This window comes from Lineus longissimus, chromosome 16 (genome assembly GCF_910592395.1).
Source record: "Lineus longissimus chromosome 16, tnLinLong1.2, whole genome shotgun sequence".
In the NCBI taxonomy this organism is placed as follows: Eukaryota; Metazoa; Nemertea; class Pilidiophora; order Heteronemertea; family Lineidae; genus Lineus; species Lineus longissimus.
In genome coordinates, this window is record NC_088323.1 from 15,828,271 (window position 1) to 15,849,120 (window position 20,850).

Here is a 20,850-nt window from a genome sequence, read left to right on the forward strand (position 1 = left end):
GTGATTGAAGACGCGCTCACAATGTTATATCTCATCCAAGTAATCGCCAAAAGATACTGTGATCACATGACAGTACTATTGAAAGCCCACAATAGATAGAAAATAACAGATCAGGGCCCGGTTGTTAATGTCACTAACGCTGGCGTCAACTTACCTTAGTGTTAAGTCTAAAGGCTTATGTGAAGGAGATAACACTATGTTAAGTTAACTCTTACGTTAGCGACAAAAGCTGTTTTGAACTACCAGGCCCTGACCATATTTTCCGTTGATGACAAGGGGTTGACAACGACACCAACGCCAGACTAGCATGTATACCCAACAACATTCCATTGACTTCAAAGGTCACTTTCTGACACCTCGCCCACTCGCTAAGAGAGTCGGAAAGGAGAATACAGCCCTCTGTGAGCAGATCGTATTGCAGAAACCTTTCTTTGCGAGAAGCGGCAATGTTGACTGTCCTCTTTTAAGGATCGTGATGCCAAGCGAGTAGCAGAGATCAGTGTAAAAATAAGCCTACCCGTTATTTGAGACAAAGTAAGTGTTCTGGTTCACTCCCCACTTTTATGATTCTATCATACTTTATAATTTTAATAAGGAAACTTTTCATATCGCTCACATTTCTAGAAAAATTGTTTTGATTTATTTTTATGCACCTCGATCAAATGATACTTGATGTCGCGCAGCTTTAGCCCATTGAAATTTTGAGCGCCACTGCCCCATTGGCCCGATTTGGGGGCAGGCTTCCAATATATATCATTTCTTTATTTCCTCCTTGGTAGAAGATTGCAAAACAACATATTTACAATAACAACAAAAAACAACAAAATTGCACAAACAATATGTTAATGACACGGCCATTCACTGTTCAATTATCAGGAGTACTCTCACACAGGCCCGATTCATTCCAACTTAAATGGGCTTATTTGTTGGCGGGATTTTCGTGTGACACACTTCTGGCACGAATGGGTTCGGGAAAACTAACGAAAGCGGGCAATTCGTGTATCTTTTTGCTTAATCCTTAATGACCTGAAAGCATGATCAACATTATTCCATATACAAATATAACGCGCTACTGCTTCTAAAAAAGGTAAATGTTGCTGGATGCAGTTTCAGTGGCAGAGTATCCAATTACCGAGACTGGAAATCGATAACTTTTTTAAAATCAATGCATTTGATACCTCACACCAAACGTGTTATATTTTAGTTCTGATAATCCATTGTAGCAATACCAACTTAGTGACTGGTGAGGAGAGACGGGGCTTGGAATTCCTGCGGTACGAACACTCCATGTTACACACACAATGAAGAGACAGGGCCTTCGATAAGAGCAGCATGCAGTCAATTTGAAAACGTCCCACCACGCGCTTTCACCATAGTTGCAGCTGTCAATCTAAAATTTGGATGTAATATCCTGGACTGTATCTGGTGAGTAACCGATTGAATTTTAGTGTGTTCCTCGGAATAAAAATGTGTAAAAGTGAAGCAATCTAAACGTTATATTAGAGGGTCATATTATATTTCGGGTAGGCTTTAATTAAATGGTCCACTAACCCAAACAGTATACATAAGTCATAGTTGCAGCTGCTAATCTAAAATTTGGATGTAATATCCTGGACTTATCTGGTGAGTAACCGATTGAATTCAATGACAAGGGAAAAATACAGATGGTACGTTTGAGAGCAAGAGTTACACACACAATGAAGAGACAGGGCCTTCGATAAGAGTAGCGCTGTTAATTTGAAAACGTTCCACCACGTGCTTTCACCATAGGTGCAGCTGTCAATCTAAAATTTGGATGTAATAGGGACCTGTTTCATAAAGCCTAATAAAGTGCCTTTAGCCCTAATGCTAGGATAAAGTCACTCCTTAAAGGAAGAACGCGTTTCATAAACGTATCTTTAACATATCTAGGTTAATGTTACCATTAAGAGTGTTTCAGGTAGTGGTTTTATCCTGTCTTTATTTTATTCGGTTCCTTTCAACCTGAAGGTAGTCTAGAGTTCCTTTAGCCGCGAAGAACATATGTTTCGATTTTTGTCGTCAGCGAGGAGACAGCCGAACACTGGTTTGAACACGCCTTCCAACCGTATCTAACCGCAGAAGAGGCTGAACAGTTTTTGTTACTGGTAGATCGGTACCGGGTTCATCGAACGGAAAATTTCGGTGTGCAAACTATGAACCTTGGGGGAATCCTCGATTTCATTCCCGCCAGTTGTACATCACTTGTCCAACCCCTGGACCTGACTGTCATGAGATCCCTCAAGAACCATATGCGCAAGAGGTGGAAAGCATGGAAAAAGAACCACACGGATAGAGAGGGCCGATGCGAACCAATTCAGCTGATGGATGTTGTCACCATTGTAAGTGAGGCTTGGGCTGCTGTTGATGGGGCCGTGATTGTAAAAGGTTTTGAGATGGCATTTCGACCGGTCCCTATTGAAGCTGGGCCATTCCCCAACCTTGAGGAGGATGAGGAAGAGGAGGAACCGGGTCTGGAATTCGTACAGGTTGAAAGGGACGAAATTAATATGGACTGAACTCTTATCATTTGGACGTTGAGCATTATGACATGTAAAACTTAAAGAGTCCGTTCAGGATTTGGGGGTAACTACTGTAGGAGTCCTAAAGAATTGTTCTCGTAATCTATGGATAAATAGTGGAAACAGCAATCTTAATTGTGATAAGTAAGTATTCAAGTAGAATAAATGACTATGAAAGGAGAATCCTGTTTACTTGATTTTTCGACAATTACCCTATCCAAAACCTGTGGAACTCCAGAGTAATTCTTATGTTCGGAACTGGCACCGTAAGCCTAGCATTCGCTAACGTAAACACAGGTTTCCATGTGCATTTTTAGCGTAAAAGGTGGTGTTAACGCTAGGGATTGTGTTATCGGAGCCAGTTCTTAACCTCTCGTGAAAGCACTCTTACATGAAAAGTCCATACTACAAGCGCTAACGGTAACGTTAGTCTTAGGATTTCCTAAAACTCGCATTTATCCCAGATCTCGCCCCAAACCTTCCAATCCCAATAAATCAATTCACCGATTAATTTTTGGAGCCACCCTGTATAAAACCGCGGGTTGCAATAGGCCTTCTCACCCAATCGGATCAATTTCAAATCAAGACTACATGTCGATTTCACGACCCGACAAGCGACTGAGCGAAGTTCCTTCAGACATTCATCGAGAACCCGACCTCAGCCAATCATGGTAAGGTCCCATTGTAAAGACACCATGCATGTGATATGAGTGGGCCGGTCACGCAAGATTTTAATGAGGTGGACACTTGTACCCATAAAAACAAGGTTTTAGAGTATATATAATTGCAGTAACGGATTCACATGGTGATATAAAAGCTAGCTACAGATTGTACATGTCAATATTAGATAAGCTAAATACAACCTGAGAAGTATTTTGGCAGCAGGCATATAGTTTCTGGACTTAAATTAAGTACATGTATGACGCGTCATGAGAGCTAAAGGTGTGGTGAAATATAACCGATGAAAATTGTAGTAAAAAGTTGGCTTACCTGTAGAAAAGGAGACAAGAATGTTAATTATGGTTAGACGCAGTTTAATTGGTCTCCTGCAGCATGAGCTGACGATTCCGCCTGGGTCAAGATGTTATAAAGCAGGCCTAGATCATGCCCGGAGCCAATCAAAATGCTCGAACCACAAACGACATCCTGTGACCCTCAACGTTTGGACGGTTGGAAAAGGAACATTTTGGCTGGACCCTGTCGTGCCCAGACGCGAACTTAAGAATTTATATAACTTGTAAATCGGACGGTCTCGTTAATTTGAAACGAACCGTTTTTGATAAAATGTTGACCGGTCCCTAGAGTTTGTTCGGGCACGCAGTATTTAATTAATGATCGTGGCAGTGAGATTTGATTGATCTTTGCCGAAGCGGATGATTAATCCAGAGTTACACCGATCTTCGAAATGCTGAAGTAAATAACGCGCCATTGTCCAGTCTGTGATGACAGGGAGTGATGTCATTAAAAGAGAGTGAAGTGGACGTTCACGTTCAGGCGAGTTGCTGGACTTGTCCTAGACAATATTGTTTAGCTTAAATGGGTGAAAAGTCGATATTTACTACTTTACACCCTCAGTCCTATGCTATTTCTATTAGCTTAGCGCCAGGCCCGTGGGCCTCTTGTTATGAGATTAAGCCAGTGGATGACATATGACCGTCTCAGATTTGCCTAACATTTTTTGGTGAAAGGCCTATGGGTAGATAGGAAAATCTCGAAATTCCACGTCCCTAAAACTAACAGCTTTTTTTCTAGGGCCTCTGAACGGTCACTGTTTTGAGGGTCAAAATTGGACTTCTTAATCAAATTCCTTTTGAAGTTGAAATATCTCATTGCGCCAGTAACTGCCCAACTGTCGGTCTATGATGGAAGGAGCTGCAGAAAATTGAAAAGTTTCCGTGGGTAGTTGAGGGCGCTGCAAAACAGTGCTTTTTTTCTCAAATGACCCATGTATTTCAGGCATCATGCAAAACAGTACTTTTTTTCTCAAATGACCCATGTATTTCAGGCATCCCTGGACTGCGCCCTCAACATCTCAAGCTAGTTCATGCATGATAGCAATCTCCCGGTCGCCGGGCCAAAATGTCCAATTTACATACACCCGTTGAAATTGTCACAGAGTCCATCTGCCACAGTTTGATCGTCCACACACTGATCCAGTATGTATAGTGAGCTGCTTGTAACATCGATTGAAAAGTCTTCCTGTTATGTTTCGATAAAAAAAAACATTTTAAGGATGGCGTGATAGTATTTTTAGCTCAGCTGACAAAGTCAGCTGAGATTGTCAAATAAGCTGCTTAGTGGCGTTCGCTGTCCGTCCGTCCGTCCGGACGTCCGTCCGTCGGGCCGTCCGTCCGTCGATCCGTTAAACCCATGGTGCACATTTTGTAACCGTAAGGCCTAGAGACTTCAATTTTGCATTTCTGGATACTTCTGGTCAAACACTACTTTCAAAACAAAATTTGTCGCCATTTGACCTACATTCAGCGTGTGGCCGATATTTCCGGCCAGTGGCCAAATTAGCAGGCATACAGGCACCTGCAAGCACATAGAATTAAGGATAAGCAAGGAATAATGTTATAGTGGAGTGATAAACTCAAGGAATGGCTTTTAATGACGGAATGACGGAATGACGGAATATATTTACAATTTACAGAACACGAATATGTACACTCATGGTCAAAAGTAAATGGACACCAGTTTTCTTGAATTTCTCAAAAACTAGGCTAGCTGCGAGAAGCGGCAATGTTGACTGTCCTCTTTTAAGGATCGTGATGCCAAGCGAGTAGCAGAGATCAGTGTAAAAATAAGCCTACCCGTTATTAGAGACAAAGTAAGTGTTCTGGTTCACTCCCCACTTTTATGATTCTATCATACTTTATAATTTTGTAAGAGATGTTAATAAGGAAACTTTTCATATCGCTCACATTTCTAGAAAAATTGTTTTGATTTATTTTTATGCACCTCGATCAAATGATACTTGATGTCGCGCAGCTTTAGCCCATTGAAATTTTGAGCGCCACTGCCCCATTGGCCCGATTTGGGGGCAGGCTTCCAATAGATATCATTTCTTTATTTCCTCCTTGGTAGAAGATTGCAAAACAACATATTTACAACAACAACAAAAAACAACAAAATTGCACAAACAATATGTTAATGACACGGCCATTCACTGTTCAATTATCAGGAGTACTCTCACACAGGCCCGATTCATTCCAACTTAAATGGGCTTATTTGTTGGCGGGATTTTCGTGTGACACACTTCTGGCACGAATGGGTTCGGGAAAACTAACGAAAGCGGGCAATTCGTGTATCTTTTTGCTTAATCCTTAATGACCTGAAAGCATGATCAACATTATTCCATATACAAGTATAACGCGCTACTGCTTCTAAAAAAGGTAAATGTTGCTGGATGCAGTTTCAGTGGCAGATTATCCAATTACCGAGACTGGAAATCGATAACTTTTTTAAAATCAATGCATCTGATTTATACCTCACACCAAACGTGCTTCGTTTTAGTTCTGATATTCCATTGTAGCAATACCAACTTAGTCGCAGGTGAGATGAGACGGGGCTTGGAATTACTGCGGTACGAACACTCAATGTTACACACACAATGAAGAGACAGGGCCTTCGATAAGAGCAGCTTGCAGTCAATTTGAAAACGTTCCACCACGTGCTTTCACCATAGGTGCAGCTGTCAATATAAAATTTCAATATAATATCCTGGACTGTATCTGGTGAGTTACCAATTGAAGTCTAGTGAGTCCCTAGGGTAAAATACGTGTATCAGTGAAGCAATCTAAATGTTAGAGGGTGATAATTGTTATACTTGGGCCAGGTTTAATGAAATGGTCCCTGATGCTGATTCAAGACGTCCGAGGAGAGCCTCATCGTAGGTGGGTTCAAAATGGCGAATGGAGGTCAAGAGGTTACCCCAACAGATCGAAATAAGCCAGGATATTGAATGAGAAAATTAACAGTTAGGCCACGGATAGATTAGGCTATTTATTGATGGTTACAGTCCAAGTCACAAATGACATCCATCCTGCTGCGCGTCAGTGACGCACAACGTACGACGCAGTTGCACGCTATTGACGCACCAGTGACGCATTTATCTCTCTATGTTTCGCGTATATTACGCGCAACTAACCGACGCACTGGGCAGCTGACGCGCCAATGAGGCGATTCTAGGGATGTCAATTGTGATTTGGACTGTAAAACATACTTGCGTTACTTCGAGGAATCCAGCCCTAAGTGTAAGCGATCTTATCTTTATGTATTTCTAGGGACAGCACCGATAAAATGAATGTCACTGAGGCAATGGAGTCTCTGCCGCTTCAAATGAATGTCACCATGTCAGTGGTGTCTCTGCCACTTACAATGAATGTCACCGAGGCAATGGAGGTTACGTCTTCTCTTACCACAACCATTCAGGGCGTTGTAAAATGTCTTTCTGGCTACAGACCGAAATCATTTTCAAGTTGGAGGCGCTATCTTAGGTTTATCCTCCACGTGCCTTTGATGCTGACCTTCACACCTCTGGGTGTTGTTGGGAATTGTCTGGCTTTTATCGTTATCGGTCGTGAGCGGCCATTAACATCAACATCTATTTTCCTCAGAGCATTGGCTGTTGCTGATTGCCTTGTAGTGCTAACTGAACTACGCAGTACCATGGAGCGATTGCATTATTATGTGGTATTAATGAACACATATTGGGAATACTATCACACATTGTACCCATATATTCGGATGTTGATGTTGTTTGCCAAGTCGACATCCAACTACCTCACGGTCTGCGTTGCAATCGAGCGGTTTATAGCTGTCTGCAGACCGTTAAAGGCAGCCTCGATTTGTACAAATCGAAACGCTTATATCACAGTTGGATGTGTATTAAGCTGCTCATTTGTATACGTCATTCCACTGCGGTTTTCCTACTCGCTCAAGTACTCCTACGATCCTTGCGTTGGCAGGACGAGACCTAAATGGACGCGTTCTGAACTCTATTACCATCCGTTTTACCAATTTTTTTATTATCGAGGCCTTGCAGTTTTGTTCGTTTCTTTATTGCCAATGATTATTTTGATATTCACCACTTATAATGTGTTGAAATCTCTCAAGGCCTCGAGGAGAAAGACTGACATGGCGACGAGAGGTTTAGACAGCCGACGAAGAGGAGCAAATACAGCCACAATACGGGTGCTGGTGGTCGTGATGGTATTCCTTTTACTAGAGACACCAAAGGCTGTGAGTGACATAGCTAGTTTGTTAGACGCGTTAACATCTCTTAGTATTCGTTACGCTTGGATGAATCCCTTATACTACATTTCCCGTTTTTTGACCTATTTCAACAGCTTCGTTAATTTCTTCATTTACTGCGCAACAGGCAACCGTTTTAGGAAAGGACTAATTGAGCTGTTCCGACTGAGAAGTGCATCAGGTAACTCATTAAGTTAACCAGTCGGTGATTTTAACGTTCGACATCAGGGAGGAGAATAGATCTTTGCTGAATCGTCTAAGAGAGAATCATACCTCAATCTATCAGAATACAAATTTGGAACCGTTACTTTACCCGGGTGACATTGACTTCTACACCGGTATCGTTGTATAAGCCAAGTTTACTCTCGAACGTTTGACTTAAAACATTGTTTTGGCTTGGTTTAGGGGCGGAGACCGTAAAGAAAGACTGGACGAGATTACTGATTTAGACAATAGACTCAAGATGCAATATTCCATAACATCGTGTGATTGAAGACGCGCTCACAATGTTATATCTCATCCAAGCAATCGCCAAAAGATACTGTGATCACATGACAGTACTATTGAAAGCCCAACAGATCAGGGCCCGGTTGTTAATGTCACTAACGCTGGCGTCAACTTACCTTGGTGTTAAGTCTAAAGGCTAAAGTGAAGGAGATAGCGCTATGTTAAGTAAACTCTTACGTTAGCGACAAAAGTTGTTTTGAACTACCAGGCCCTGACCATATTTTCCGTTGATGACAAGGGGTTGACAACGACACCAACGCCAGACTAGCCTATACCCAACAACATTCCATTGACTTCAAAGGTCACTTTCTGACACCTCGCCCACTCGCTAAGAGAGCCAGAAAGAAGAATACAGCCCGCCGTGAGCAGATCATGTTGCAGAAACCTTTCTTTGCGAGAAGCGGCAATGTTGACTGTCCTCTTTTAAGGATCGTGATGCCAAGCGAGTAGCAGAGATCAGTGTAATAGACTTTTGCTCACCTGATTCCTGATGTCAGTAGACCCTATTGATGGTCCTGGTTACAGTAATGATAACGACAACAGACCCCTGGGGCACCCATGATTATTGGTCGGGTTATTTACAAGGCGAGTGCCATGGTTGCGTGTTCACCAAACTCCGAAACACTCTGTGTTCAATATCACATGGTTTGAAAAGTCCTGTATAGAAACGAATGTCCGCCGAACAATGGTTCTTTAATTAGGTGCCTTAATTTCTAAGCTAGTGACGGTAATGGCCTCTACAGAACCATGATATACGATATATCATAATCGGCCAGCCCACGATAGTCTGGACACCTTTTCCAGGGGGACATTTTCCATTCCTACACCGGCTATTGCGAAGCAGGTGAGTTCCTGCTTACTTAAGACTATAAGAGGTACAGGGAGAGTTCTCTCGCCTATCTCCGTTCTCTCGCCTATCAAAACAAAAAATTGCCGGAAGGAACTACTTTAGTAAGTTCCCGACCATGTTACCACAAGACTACAGACCTGGCTTGAAGAAGGTCAAGTTCCAAGTAGGGAAATTAATGGAATCCGTAAGCAGACGTTTCATCATTTCTGGAAGATGATGAAAACAATGAGGCTTTGGATGATGTTACTAGATATGTAACACACAATATAGTAGACACCCTCTAACCAAGAAATGGCCATTCTTGACAAGAGTATACCGAGTTTTCACCGTGCTTGACCGTGGATCTACCGAGAAATGCAAAACCGCCGTTGTCCGGAACCAAGAAATTACAAAAATCACTGCCCTCTGTTTTCGGGCATCATTGTACATAGATTGCTCCCTTGAGCAGCTTTCCTATCCTCAGGAATTCTTTTCACTACAGTCATGTCACCACGTAGCATGGGTGGCATTTCGAGTGAAAAGTTCTTCTTGATGAAATTTTTCTCCTGAAATTCAATCTGGTCAAGGCTAAGCCTTACATGCATATTAATGGGACCTCTCTGAAACCGAACGACCACAATTTTACTTAGTAGTAAACCAGCGAGTTTTTTTTCTTAGTTAAGATCTGTTTAAGTTTCGTGAATACATGTACTAGTATATGCATTTGTTACCAGATTCTTGTATATTAGTTGAGATATTCAACACCCGCCATATATAGATAACAGTAGTAGTCGCCAAAAGGTAAGATTGTGTGTTTAGGCACGAGGTGGTCGGGGCAATTTAGCGGAAAAACATATGCCCATATGCCCATAGTTACACTTAAACAGCCAATTTACGCCTTTTGACCTCTGTGATCTTGAAAATTTGGTCAAATCAAAATCCCGTACGATTTGTGATGTATCCTTGCTAGGACAACCTTCCATAAACATTTTATCAAAAACGAGTAACTCATAATAGAGAGATATCACACTTTTTAGGTTTCCACTTCTGGACCCCCTGGTGGCGAAGTTAAGAATAAAATCTGACCATTCATTCACTGCCAGAGCTCACCTGACCTGGGGAGTCATGTGTACAAAGTGTCATGTTCACAGCTCTAGCGGTTAAGAAACCAGCAACTGTTTTTGAAACGGGATACAGACGACGACGGACGACGGACGATAAGGTGTCGTATAGACTCTTCTACGGTGAGCCAAAAAGGTAAGTGTTGCTGGATGCAGTTGCAGCGGCAGATTCTCAAATTACGTAGACCGGAAATCGATAAGTTTTGTAACGCAATTCATTCAATACCTCACGCTAAACATGTTTGTCGTTTTGATATTCCATTGTAGCAATACCAACTTAGTCGCAGGTGAGATGAGACGGGGCTTGGAATTCCTGCGGTACGAACACTCCATGTTACACACACAATGAAGAGACAGGGTCTTCGATAAGAGCAGCTTGCAGTCAATTTGAAAACGTTCCACCACGTGCTTTCACCATAGGTGCAGCTGTCAATCTAAAATTTGGATGTAATATCCTGGACTGTATCTGGTGAGTTACCAATTGAATTTTAGTGAGTTTCTCTGTTAAATATGTGTAAAAGTGAAGCAATCTAAACGTTATAGGGTGATATTATATTTCGGGTAGGTTTTAATTAAATAATCCATTGACCCGAACAGTATACTAACGTCGTCGTTGCAGCTGCTAATCTAAAATTTGGATGTAATATCCTTGACTTATCTGGTGAGTAACCGATTGAATTTAATGACAAGGGAAGAATACAGAGGATTGGTTACGTTTGAGAGCAAGAGATGTTTCGACCCGATTCAGCCAATTCGCAGCACAGGTAAACAACACCCTCGGATACCAAGGTTGGAAATATTAAAACCATTTAGATTTCGTACTGATGGTTACATCCAAGTCACCAATGACATCCATCCTGCTTCGCGATAGTGACGCACAATGACGCAAAGCAGGATGGATGTCAGTTGTGACTATGACTGTACCTAAAGCCGTACCTCAAACCACCTCATGCCTATATCGCGTGGCCCCCAAGAAAACTAAAACTCACTTTCTCAGGCCATAGCGTTTACACTTTTTTAAGATTATGTCATAGCATTTTATGTGTGATCCGCGACAGTTAATTTGTGGCTTTTGATGAAAATTTCGGATAAGTATCTCAAGGCATTGTAAAAATAAACCCTGTCCATATTTTATCAACTAAGTCTAAAAACTGTAGAAGTTATAAAAGACAAAGCGCGTTCCACTTTTTTCTTGGCCACCCGTTATACGTTATCTTACTAGCAATGTTATAATTAAGTTAATATCCGGTACTTGAGCCTGACTAATGACAGCTTGCTTCGTGTTATTGGCTGCTGAAGATTATATTGAGACGGAGTGACATTTTAATGGCGGGTCGACTTTGAATGTCATATGTCTATCAGACGAAGTCATTGTTTCATTCAACCTGCACACGACATCCTTCCCACGTGAATGGATAGAGTTTTTCCTTACGCCATCAGTGAGACCTATCCCGAAGGCATGATTCCTTCCTGACAATTTGTAACTTATAGATTGAAATGCTTGCTGCTTTCTTCTGAAAGTTGTGTATCTATCGCTATTTTTCTTAACATATGCTGTCAAAAAGCTTATTGTTCCATTAGAAAGCCTCAGGCACAGCAAATTACGAGCTGAAATGCATCGCAAGGATTAGGCCAAAGGACCACATGTGTGCGATAATGTCATGTATGAAGCCATTGCAGATCAGCGTGTTCCTTCTCGCGGAAGCTACAGTCGTTCGCGGGGAAAATAATCATAATTAGCTGATGGAGATACCTTCTTTTTCATGCTCTCATTAGAAACAGCTATTTTTTACGATAATCGGATGATTTTAGTCCGGCAGGCCTGTGACGAAACGAGTGGACATGCGCCATCGTGGTTCATGGTGTTCGCGTCTTAATAAGTGACAGCCTTCAAAGTCTCACCATCAATAACTATTGTTCAGTGATCGAATAGCACAGCTTACTAGCGTATATTTGCTCAACGGAGCAGTTCAGCTTGTCCTCTCATTGGGAGATGGAATAATTGGCAGTGAGTTTGGTAGGTCCAGATAGAATGGGACCAAACTCTGCCCGACGGGACTCAAGGTCACCTGTACGTCACTGCGATAATTCAACGGGCCTACCTTTGCATTGTTGTCCAGAATCATTGGAGAGAATTGATTGAAAAATCGTTAGACTTCCAATACAGACATCGCCTGTGAGATGTTATCCACTTTACCCTGATAACCCTTTGATAAGACTGTAGAACAATGGGAATTTAGGCCTAGGTGCGACTGGGCTTTGTTTAAAGACAATAGACAGTGTATTGGCCTAGGCCTGAACTCTATGAAATACGAGGCGATGGGAAATGCAAGGATTGCCCCAAACACTGTTATTCTGGTATCGCCCCTTTTAAAGAACTTTGTAGTGAATTTGTAGCATTCTAACACATAGAATGACATTCCCTAATGTGACACGTCTGGCTGCATTTTCAAATTACGCTTCAGCGAATTTACTCGATAACGGGCTGATCCCACTCAAGGTTAGCAACACTCTATTCTCAAAGCGCAAAGGCCGGTCGATGTCAATCTGATCCGATATCCACCAAGTAAGCGCAAGGTTTAGCTCAGAATCCCGACAAAGGGAAGTGTATTGGTCCAATGAATCGACGCCTAAAAGGAATCAGCCGTCGATTCGTAGCATTTATCGGTAACCTATAAAATCACTCTACGTGACAGAGAGATCAATCCCGTTCCGCATTTTACTACAAACCGACTAATTGTTTGTTCAATATTATATCAGATTTGTCATGGTGTAAATGAAGAAAGATTGACGCTCTGTTTCTTCTTCTTGACACAATACAGGGTGTGCCAGAAATCATGCAACATTTGTTGTTTTTGTTATAATATCACATCAAAAATATAAGCGAATGATTATTGATGGTAACATTGGAGGTCATGAGTATAGCTTTCATATGGTGCCTTGATTGCTGCTCCTCTTCTTTCCCATAACCACAACACGAGCGACTTTTTCATTCAGTTGGCCACCAGCCGACTCTCGAATGACACAATCAATCAATCAATCAAGTTACATTTGTATCAAGGCGCCTTTCCGTGGTCGCACCACGCTCAAGGTGCCACCTCCCCATAGGCTCTTTCGAAGAGCAGAGTTTTTAATTGTCTTTTAAATGTTTTTTCCGGCTGGGATCTTAGTTCGATTGGAAGTTTATTCCAGAGGTACGGGCCTCACCTTGAAAAGCTGCGGTCACCGTACCTCGATCTGATACGTTTGACCTGAAGGGCCTTGGAGGTAACTGACCTAGCGCGACCTTCTGTTTCCAGAAAAAGGTCACTGAGGTACTCAGGTCCCACACCATTCAGTGATTTGTGGATAACACAGAGAATCTTAAACTCAATCCTAGCCTTGATTGGAAGCCAGTGTAGGTCCTTCAGTAAGGGCTTTACGTGGTCAAATTTCTTCCCGCGACATATCAACCTCGCTGCCATATTCTGAACCCGTTGCAATGGAGCAATAGTCTTATCCGGCAGACCGTATAGAATTCCACATCTAAACCCTCCATAATCAGTTAGCAGTTACATAATAAGGCTACAACTTGCAAAAAGATTTGTTTGTTAAAGTTAATCAATATATTTGATGGATTAGTTTATGTGCAATCTTTGACATTATTTAGATTTATTATCCATACCCCAGTAGTTTTTGATTTTATACGATGACAATTCAGTTCTAACTTCAAGTCTTGAATGCCACCAGTCAGGCAAGTATTCCCGACTACTGCGAGTTGTCGGCAAATCGGACAGTTTCGTCTTCTCTACGGCAGAGTAACAACCGCCTAATAGGGGATCCTGACCACAATCTGAATTATTGCTAAATAGATTTGCGCAAAAAGTGCACATCTGCTGGACATGCCCTTTCTTATTTCGAAAAGAAGGCCTCACAATTTGCTCTGGCTATTGGCATAAAACCATCGGTAAGATTGAGCGAGAAACCGCTTTCTTTATGTGTTTTGAAATAATGCTGATATTTGATTGGCAATGTATCGGCAAGATCTAGCCATCTCTGTGAGATATTCCGACCTGGCCCCGCTGTTATCTTATTTCCTTGAAGAATCGAATCAAGGAGTTTTGAGCGGTTATAGTCGCACGATTCGGCGACTTTTCGTCCTTCGGGATCCTTGCCCGACTTATTATGTAGGTAAAAATGAAAGAACAGATGCGTTTAATCTTTTGGCTACAGAACGCATGTTCATTGTGAAAACCACAAATTCACAAAAAAAATATATTCGCATCAATCAACAACTAGTTTCGGCCAGTGCATCGTCGTTTGATGCGTTTTTGTGTTAATTTGCTAAAAAAAAGGAAAAGCACTGACGAAAAGTGTAACGAATATTTGAAACAAAACCTTTCAATGATCTTTTTAATCTTGTACATGAACCACTCTAAGAAACTGAATAAGATTCTAAGAATATTATTTTGATTTTAGACCTGTGAGGTCCGATCCATCCATGACGATATATTTTAAGTCGCCCGCTAGTTAAGTGTGGGCGACGTCGATCGGTCAAAGTCGATAATTCTCTTCCATCAAAAAAGGCTTGCAGCTTCCATAATGCGCTGATAATTGCTCCAAACGGCAATACACGTAAGGGTTTGAAATTGTTGAATAATGTTCGAAAACATGGTCTGCATATCGAATAAACCTCTGACAGGTTGTTATAAGATCGGCCGTTGTAAATATCTATGGTTTGGAATCATATCACAGTATTTGCATACAATTGCTAAACCGCCATAGCTTTATTCTTCATAGTTTTCTCTATAACATTATTCCTTATTCGAAAGGCCCAGGGGAGTATTGGTAATACTGATGAATTATGGCTTCACACATTTCTCCATTGCTTTGGATGTGATGCTTTCCGATCAGGTGGTTCAGTCGACTAGACCGAATTTGCAATCATATGTGACTAAAACAGCTTTCCGATCAGGTGGTTCAGTCGACCAGATCGAATTTGCAATCATATGTGACGAAAACAGCTTTCCGATCAGGTGGTTCAGTCGACCAGATCGAATTTGCAATCATATGTGACGAAAACAGCTTTCCGATCAGGTGGTTCAGTCGACCAGATCGAATTTGCAATCATATGTGACTAAAACAGCTTTCCGATCAGGTGGTTCAGTCGACCAGATCGAATTTGCAATCATATGTGACTAAAACAGCTTTCCGATCAGGTGGTTCAGTCGACCAGATCGAATTTGCAATCATATGTGACTTAAACAGCTTTCCGATCAGGTGGTTCAGTCGACTAGACCGAATTTGCAATCATATGTGACTAAAAAAGCCATTTCCTACAACCAGGTAAAACTATCTGGGCATTTTGATTGTATGTCATTCCAACGGCGAGAATCCAACACATTTTTTTTATTTTCTAATGAGTCAATTGAGTCCAATTTGTCTTGAATCTGTAATGACAACTGAATTAAGAGAATGGCCTCAATTTGTCTCGCTTCGAGCTGAGATAATCCAATTGAAGACATTCTGTTAAAGTTTTATTTGCGGCTGAATGAGAGAATAATCTATTTTGTGTTTCAAGGATTCACTGATTACAGATTGAAGGTGATGAAGGTAGAGGAACTAATGAACGGAATTGACAATGTTAGAGAGGTTTAGAAATTCTGCGGGTACGTTGATGCGTACGTGTAGTGAATGTTATGACAATCTACTTGTTTGGTCACAGGCCAACTAGAGGTCGGGGAATGTTAACTGGATCCAAAATGCCACTGGAAGACGTTTAGAACTTCAGTGTCCGCGTATACGACTGCTAACGTTACTTTACAATGTAGAAATGATGTACATTTTTTGAAGGATCTAAAATGTCATGTTGTGGTTAATTTTCAAACGGGCTTATAGTGGTTCTGCGTTCATGATAATAATAATAATACGAGTCTTATATAGCGCAGTATCAAACCATTAACTGGCCGCTCAAAGCGTTTGATAGGCCTCTTTAAAAAGCAAATGTTTAAGTTGTCCCTTGAAAGATAACAGAGAGCTGCAGTTCCTAAAAGTTGAAGGAAGTTTGTTCCACAGCTGAGGGGCTCCAACTGAAAATGCTCTACCACCGACTGACATGACATTGGCCTTTGGGATAGACAGAAGAACGGCCGATGAAGAGCGCAGAGTTCGAGAAACGGTATGAACGGTGAGAAGTTCTGAAAGGTATTGGGGAGCAAGTTGGTGAAGACACTTGTAAGTAAGAAGGAGAACCTTGTACTTGATGCGCTGTTGCACAGGAAGCCAATGTAGAGACCTGAGTACTGGGGAAATGGAAGATCGTTTCTTGGTCTTGGTAATAGCATTCCGCGAAGATGACGTCACTGCAGCTGCTGCCCTCTATTTCCCCATCGCTGAATTACAGGCAATGTCGGACAAACATGCGGTTTCGTAATGGATTCAGGCTTTCTAACTAGGGCAGTTAGATTCAATCTGGCACATGTCCGAGTGTTGGAAATACTACATAATTGTTCTGAATATTTCTCTCTCTGACTCTATGGTAACATTCATGCTAAAAACAATGCAGGGTCAAAGATAATTGACTTTGAAATAAGCTCAAATGCGTAGAAATTAGTGTCGATGTCCGACTGTCACGTGACTAAAACGTCATCAATATCTTATTCAAATGACCTTGTGAGCTATAAATAGTCACTTCGCGGAATGCTATTAGGCGAGCGGCAGAGTTTTGTACCTTCTGTAGGGGTGTAAAGATGCAACTAAGAGAACAACAAAACGACCAATGATTTGATCACTTGACCACGAGTAACTTATACGTGAATCATTTCTTCAATTTAGAATTGAATGAGTTGGTCTAGTTCAACATGCTTTGTGGAAAATTGTTGAGGAACGAATATTGGCATGATTATTATGAGTTTGACAGAGTGTTCGCTTTCAGTTCTAGTACAGTGCCAACATCTATCTAGGAACTTCGTTTTTATCAGGAAGGTGGTCCATGTAGGACAGACGTCACTTGAGTATTTTAAGTATACATAGTCTCAACGTTTTAACGTAGAGATGATGTATTGCCACCACGCGCCGCTATAGTTATAGGACACAGACCGTCCAGATAAGTCTCGACCAGGATCTTGTCAAAGGTAACTCCCAACACGACACAGCGGGACCTCACCGGTAGCTTCCACAGCACGTCAATCATAAATGTCGATGGCCTGAGGGGGATAGTTGACTCGTTTTGATCCGGGCGTCTCACCTGCTTGTAGTAAGAGGTAATTGCCTAGCCAGACCCCTGAGGCAAACTGCTAGAATGGGGCACAGCGGTAAACTCTAGTTACTGGTCTTTAACCATTAGTTATAGTCTCGTACTCTTGAGGCATGTTTGAAATCTCAGAACTGCCGATATTTCAAAATATCGGGCTGCTTGTAATTAGCTTTTACAGAAGATTCGAATGTTGTCAGGGATCATTTTGATGCGCGTTTAGTGTTTGAAGTTCTGCTCATTAGCTGAAGTAAAGGCGTTTTCCTGATGAGGTGCAAGTCCCACACAAACGAATGAGAATGAGGAACCGGCGCGATTTATCCGCCGCGTGGCGCTGCAATCGATCATTCCAAAACTCTCCATTTCCAATGCATTATCATGTTATTTCTGAGCCCGAAAACGATCGCTTATTTTCGACCGATTTCGGCGACGTTTGCATCTTCCTGTTTTAAATCTATTGAGCTATCAGTTTCTTAAGATAATTTTGCGGAAAATATGCGCGATGCCAGTTATTGGGCACGTTTTCTGTTGTTGAAATCCTGTGCAAAAATGTACGCAATGGTTTCCCGTGATTGACCTCATGCGACGTCAACAGACCAGAAAATGACGTCATGGCGTCAGAAGGTACGATCGATTGTGGCGCCGCCACTGGCATTTATCTTAACGCCGGTTCCTCATTACGCAACGCAATTTAGTAGGATGACATCTTATATATAAAGGGGTCATCAGAGCAAATCGTTGTTGCATCGACCACCACGAAATAGCTCTCATGGGAATCGATAGGTCCAAATTAACCGGAGCAAATGAGCGTAATTTGTAATAAACGAACTTGTTACACGAAAAGCTTACTTCGATAATGCTGGGATGGGGAGATTGTTTGCATTATAGACTAATTCATTACATCATAACAAACCGCAGTTAGGGAACTGGCATGAATATCAAAGTTCAGTTATTTGCATGATGTAAACTTCATAACACACGAAAGTCACATTGGCGGAAAAAAAGAAACATCTGTCGCGAAATCCGTGTCAGGTTCTCTGCCTTATCTCAATGCCATCATCATATCAAACGAAATATTCCCTACCTGAAAAACACATGAAAGCATTGTCGCGTTCCGTCAAGTGCGTCTCATTGTTCTCAAAGAAAACTGGCAAGCATCCATCAAAGGGTTTTTACAGTTAGACTAATCTTGAGCCTTTGTTGTTTTATTTATCAAAGTCATTTATAATGGGAGCTCCTTGTCTTAAGACAAAGCCTGAGATTGTTACGAGGACTGCTTTAGAAGCGGGGGATCTAGACACTCCGGATAAATCCCCATGCCGTCGACGTTTGAGGTATTTGCTTGCCTTACTGTCTTAAGTCTAAATGCCAACTGTTTTCCAGGATTGATAATTTCTGCTTCAGTCTTTAGCAAAGTGGCTATCCTTACTCTTGAAGCGTGAGTCGTATTTGTCAGAATTTATTTGGCTATTGGTGTATTGATACTGTAGTGGATCGTAATTTTTCGGAAAATCCGCCAAAAGATAAAATGAACGGCATAAATTTGGTGGCTAATGATATAGTATAACTCGAAAGGAGTCACGTACTAACATATATTTCCTCTTTTCATTTCAGGTATGTGATACAGTAAATTCTATCATAGGAATGTGGTCACGGTAAGTTCCATGTACGTAGTGGACATTATGTATTGTTTCTTTGCGAATGTCTCTGTCCCATTTTGCATTGACCTTTTCCAAACGTCGTAGGAAGTGAGAACACAGTGTCATAACAAACAAGCCAAAGCCAGTAGTGACATAATAAATCAGGCCTAGTTTTTCGAAACAGTCTCTAACTTAGCGTTGATTTTAACTTGGTGTAAGGTTGGGGTAGACGAACGAAGATAACGCCGCTCTTGGAAATGGCGCGTTCGTTCTTGAAGCGAGTAGGGTAATGTACTACAAGTAACATTTTGTATTTGATGCACTAGTACTGTGTCTTGCCATAGCAGAAAGAAGTGTCTTGCCATAAACTGTTAGACCCATCTACAATAACTGCCCAGTATATCTTGCCATAAACTGTTTGACCCATCTACAATAACTGCCCAGTATATCTTGCCATAAACTGTTTGATCCATCTACAATAACTGCCCAGTATATCTTGCCATAAACTGTTTGACCCATCTACAATAACTGCCCAGTATATCTTGCCATAAACTGTTTGACCCATCTACAATAACTGCCCAGTATATCTTGCCATAAACTGTTTGACCCATCTACAATAACTGCCCAGTATATCTTGCCATAAACTGTTTGACCCATCTACAATAACTGCCCAGTATATCTTGCCATAAACTGTTTGACCCATCTACAATAACTGCCCAGTATATCTTGCCATGAAGTGTTGACTACCACGGCAATGTCCTTGTTCCCTGCGCGCCGTCTCCAACCCCCGGGACATTTGTCATCGTATCACGTCGGTAACAATACTCCCCAACATGCCTAATGATCAAACGAGGCCATAAAATTAGCTCTCTCAGCATGCTACAAGCGAGTATGTACAGTAGCTTGTGTGATACCTTAGGCTATTGATGTTGCTAAGGGAGAGGTGAGCTGCTTCATTGTCTTACCTAGGACATGATAGAGCTAGGCTAATATTGCCTTCAGAATCCTTCAGCTTGACCACAATGATTTTATCTGGTTTTTAAATATAGGCAAAACATATTTGATTTACCTAGTAAATCTGCAATGAATGGAGGATAGTGATATAAAGAAGGAACCAAAAAGAGTAAGGGGGCTGTATAGAACCTCCCTTAGCGGACACCTCTCTATTAAGGACAACCTCTCTATTAAGGACAGTAGTTTTGGTCCCAAATTGGTTGTTTCCATTCAATTTGACCTCTCTAATCAGGGCACCTCTCTATTAAGGACAGCACTTGTCAGTCCCGAGGGTGTCCTTAGTAGAGAGGTTCTACTGTAAATGAGTTGAAGGTACAGAACAAAACCACTATCTTATCTCAGCAAGTAATTGAATCAACAAGCGACATCCTAATTGCATTAGCACTTCCAAAAGCACTCAGAGGAATTGACCGTTGCACGTTATGGCAACTAATCGAGTACTAAGCATGATATAGTAGACACTTAGCCATCGCATTTAGAATCTTTCGAAGTACATAGTGTCTGCGAGACGCCGGTGATATAAACAACATCTGACCGAATCTCTATGCTGAAGTTTTGCCAATAGCATTCCGCGATAATGACGTCACTGCAGCTGCTGCCCTCTATTTCCCCATCGCTGAATTACAGGCAATGTCGGACAAACATGCGGTTTCGTAATGGATTCAGGCTTTCTAACTAGGGTGGTGAGATTCAATCTGGCACATGTCCGAGT

At 41.6% G+C, this 20,850-nt stretch overlaps 1 long non-coding RNA gene across 2 annotated transcripts; it reads left to right on the forward strand.

Annotated features, from left to right (window-relative positions):
* The first annotated feature begins 1,086 nt into the window (after nt 1-1,086).
* Nucleotides 1,087-9,617, forward strand: LOC135500418 (uncharacterized). Of its 2 annotated transcripts, none has more exons than XR_010449448.1 (3): nt 1,087-1,425; nt 6,076-6,277; nt 6,827-9,617. It is a non-coding gene; the product is annotated as an uncharacterized LOC135500418 (long non-coding RNA). The 2 variants fall into 2 exon arrangements; XR_010449447.1 differs by lacking the exon at nt 1,087-1,425 and adding an exon at nt 5,268-5,370.
* The last annotated feature ends 11,233 nt before the right edge of the window (nt 9,618-20,850 follow it).